We start from the raw sequence: 4,397 nt of genomic DNA on the forward strand, positions 1-4,397 counted from the left end.
CCAAACTCCTTTCCTGGAGGGATACACGAAGTCAAGGCCAGAGTATCACTGCAGGCCACCAAGGACACCCATAGGATAGGAAATGCTAATCACACAGGTAATGGGGGTTGTAGCTGTCACGGGTGACACCACCATTCCTACACATGAAAATGACGTTCGTCAGAGAATAAATGCAGTTACAGACAGTCTGAGTACCACAGGTCCCTAGGAATGGTTAGGGCCCGGCATAAATGTTTACTTGAAAACTTGAACAGAGTACACAAGGCAGTGTACTTTAAGACTTCACAGTTCAGGCAAATGACTTTCAAAGGTAATAAAGATTATTCTCCTGCAGTACCTCCACCCCAACTCAGACGCGTGGGTGTGACAATTAAAGGGTGTAGCGCTACGTGTGGATCCTGGCACTGGACGGCCGCATAGAAAAATTAGACAGAGATGTAGTACCTTTACACTGGCATTGTCCAAAGATTTACTTACAATGGCTCTCTCTCTATTGGGGGCTCACTCCAGTCACATCCAGAATTCAGACATCACAAGACATCTCTCCTCCTCTTCCATCTTCACCACAAGGAAGCTGAAGGTGCTTCCATGTGGTTCTGTGTTAGGTGGCATTCAAAAAGGAAGACCTGCTACTATAAAAGATGGGACTCTCTTCCTGCTCTCAAGCACTCCTATTTATACCTTCTCTCACACCACATGACATGACAGACTGATACATTTACATGCAGACTTTGATTTTATTAAAGTTAACCTGTCAAGTGCCACAGCTGTACAACACATATACTGGAAATGGCACGACAGATTTTGCACAGTGCATCCACATAAGACAAACATGTATGACTTTTATGGAGGGGACCAGGATAAACAGTGAATGGGGCTAAGTTGAAATACAATCTGTGGACAGTTGTGGCGCTATTTCTGAAAGAGAGCAGCCATGATTTCTAATCCTGAACAACAATTTTAAAGGGGTTTTCTGGGCAAAAACTATTGATGAGCTGTTCTCAAGATAGGTCATTAATTGTTAATCACCGGGGACTCGCCACATGGCATTTCCGGCGATCACCTGATCGCCCAACCCGTTTCATTGCATCAGATGGGGCCAAGCTGCCTTCATTCTTATTGAATGGAAGCTGAAGCCGCCATTACACTTCTGCGCCAGTTCACGATGTTGGAGGTGGAACTGCCGGAAGTATAACAGCTGCTTCAGCTTCCACTGATTACATTAGAAGTGAACTTCTAAGGCCATTTCTGGTTCTATCTCCTATCTTGCACGTCCATCTAGCTGCACTGACATCCAGGCAATCAACTGATCGTTGGGGATCCCCTATGGTAGGAGATCCCCTATTAAGTATAAGCCATCAATAGTTTTTTTTTCCCCGGAAACCCCTTTAGCAGGTTAAAAAAGTTGCAAACTCCAGGGGCGATCAAAGTACATTGGTGTCCACAAATGAGAAAGCAAAATGGCTTCAATAATACAGACTGTCAACTTTCTATATAATTATATATTTTCCATAGGGTGGTTTTGGAGTTAGTGATAATATTGCTATCATGCTCCTGGTGGTCTAGGGTGGTATAATGTTTAAAGGAGATGTCCCGCGCCGAAACGGGTTTTTTTTTTTTTAAACCCCCCCCCCCCGTTCGGCGCGAGACAACCCCGATGCAGGGGTTAAAAAAACCACCCGCACAGCGCTTACCTGAATCCCGGCGGTCCGGCGTCTTCATACTCACCTGCTGAAGATGGCCGCCGGGATCCTCTGTCTTCATGGACCGCAGGGCTTCTGTGCGGTCCATTGCCGATTCCAGCCTCCTGATTGGCTGGAATCGGCACGTGACGGGGCGGAGCTACACGGAGCTACACGGAGCCCCATAGAGAAGAGGAGAAGACCCGGACTGCGCAAGCGCGGCTAATTTGGCCATCGGAGGGCGAAAATTAGTCGGCACCATGGAGACGAGGACGCCAGCAACGGAGCAGGTAAGTATAAAACTTTTTATAACTTCTGTATGGCTCATAATTAATGCACAATGTATATTACAAAGTGCATTATTATGGCCATACAGAAGTGTATAGACCCACTTGCTGCCTCGGGACATCTCCTTTAATACCTATGGTTTAATATCTATGATGGTCTAAAGTGAAGATGAGGTTACTACTAATATACATTATACTATACATGGTGGTTATGGGTTAATTCCTAATATCCCGGGAGGTCTGTGATGCTTTAGTAGTTGATATTTAAAGGGGTTTTCCAGGACCTCAGGATAGGTCATCAATAGTTGATCAGTGGGGGTTGTCATCCTGGGATCCCCACTAATCAGCTAATTCACAAGCCCGCTGTCAGTATGGACAGCACTGCAAGCAGATAATGCTCTCTGTATTGCAGCGGCCTGGATTGGTACTGTAGGTCAACTCACAATGAATTGAATGGAATCTGTACCTGCAGTACCAAAATGGGCAACTGCAATGTTGATAGCGCTATATGCTGCCAGCACTGTTCATACGGCCAGCAAGAACAGAAATCCGCTGATCGGTGCGGATCCCGAGCAGCCGACACCTGACAATCATGTATGGGTTACCTATCCTGAGGATGTGACATCAAAAGTAAAAGTCCTGGAGAAGCACGTTAACCCATCATTGTAGTTATATTATATAACAATAACCCTCTTTAGGATGGTAGAGGGATTAGGAGCGGTCTTGGTCAGAAAAGTGGACCTAGAATTTAATTTGATTTTATAAATAATTCCAGAATTTTAATGAAGGCTGTAGCTTGGTCACTTATTTATATAAAGCACCAAATTCCCTGGATGCCATCACATATCCATAAAGTTATGTCTGCCTGCAGCTGTATATGATATTGCATGTGCGGTTCGATTTGTAATTTGTATAGAAGTCAGTCCTATGATGTTTTTACACTCATGGTAAAAGAAAATCAAGCACCTTGGAGTTGCTGTTTCACTGCAAAACCCGTCCTGCAGATCCAACTCAGACAGATCTGTAAACGATGGGCGTTGTGGAGATTAGATGAACAGTCTTGTCACCGGAGGCCCTAAAACTGGTTCCCCCTTGGCCTATAAGAGGCTCTCAGAGGCTCCTTGTGTGTAGTGACCTCTTCTTCCGCTTGTGTAGAGCTTGCTGGCCACTAGACTAAGAGTTACCAGAGTCTGAGAGGGGGCGCATTATTGGGATGTGAGAAACTGGATAGTCGTATGAATGAATTGTCCCCCCACCGGGCCATTCTGACCAGACTGTTAGGAAGTGTTGGGACCAGTGGATATATGAGGATACACAAGGTGACTGGGATCAGGACACCCCCGACAGACCACCAGTAGAGTGGAGAGTTATTGGGACTAGTGGATGTGTGAGGGTACACAAAGTGACGGGGCTCAGGACTCCCCTACAGACCACTAGTAGAGAGGAGCATCTGACCGGTCTGTTAGGAAGTGTTGGGACCAGTAGATGAAGGCACACAAGGTGACCGGGCTCAGGACGCCCCCTACAGACCACTAGTAGAGAGGAGCATCTGACCGGTCTGTTAGGAAGTGTTGGGACCAGTAGATGAAGGCACACAAGGTGACCGGGCTCAGGACTCCCCTACAGACCACTAGTAGAGAGGAGCATCTGACCGATCTGTTAGGAAGTGTTGGGACCAGTAGATGAAGGCACACAAGGTGACCGGGCTCAGGACGCCCCCTACAGACCACTAGTAGAGAGGAGCATCTGACCGGTCTGTTAGGAAGTGTTGGGACCAGTAGATGAAGGCACACAAGGTGACCGGGCTCAGGACGCTCCCTACAGACCACCAATAGAGAGGACCTTCTGGCCAGACTGCTAGGAGGTATTGGGGCCAGTGGATCTGTGAGGGCACACAAGGTGACCGGGCTCAGGACCCCCTGCAGACCACCAGTAGAGAGGAGCATCTGACCAGACTGTTAAAAGATGTTAGGACCAGTGAATGTGTGAGGGCACACAAGGTCACTGTGCTCAGGATGCCACCTACAGACCACCAGTAGAGAGGATCGTCTGATCATCTGACAAGCACAAGCAACTCAAACTCTTTCAGAGACAGAGGGGGGCGCCATCCTTACACGTCTGTATCTGTCGGAACCACTTTCAGGATGAAGGTCACTTGGTCTCATGGTGCCCAATATGTGTCTTTGACACCCACCATCACTTCTGCTTGGTATTGTCAATGATAACACAATGGAGTTGAATCGGGGTGTCTTCAGCGGTGAATCCAGGTTTAGTTTGGCCGCTGACAGCTATTAATTTGTGTATGGCAGTGATATATTTTCGTAGATATATAACAAATACTTGCTGTACACAATAGTTCATTTTCGGATGACACATTTCCTTTATGATTCTTCCTTATTTTCATGTTATTCCTGTTTGAATCTCACAG

The sequence above is a fragment of the Eleutherodactylus coqui genome, chromosome 6 (genome assembly GCF_035609145.1).
Source record: "Eleutherodactylus coqui strain aEleCoq1 chromosome 6, aEleCoq1.hap1, whole genome shotgun sequence".
In the NCBI taxonomy this organism is placed as follows: Eukaryota; Metazoa; Chordata; class Amphibia; order Anura; family Eleutherodactylidae; genus Eleutherodactylus; species Eleutherodactylus coqui.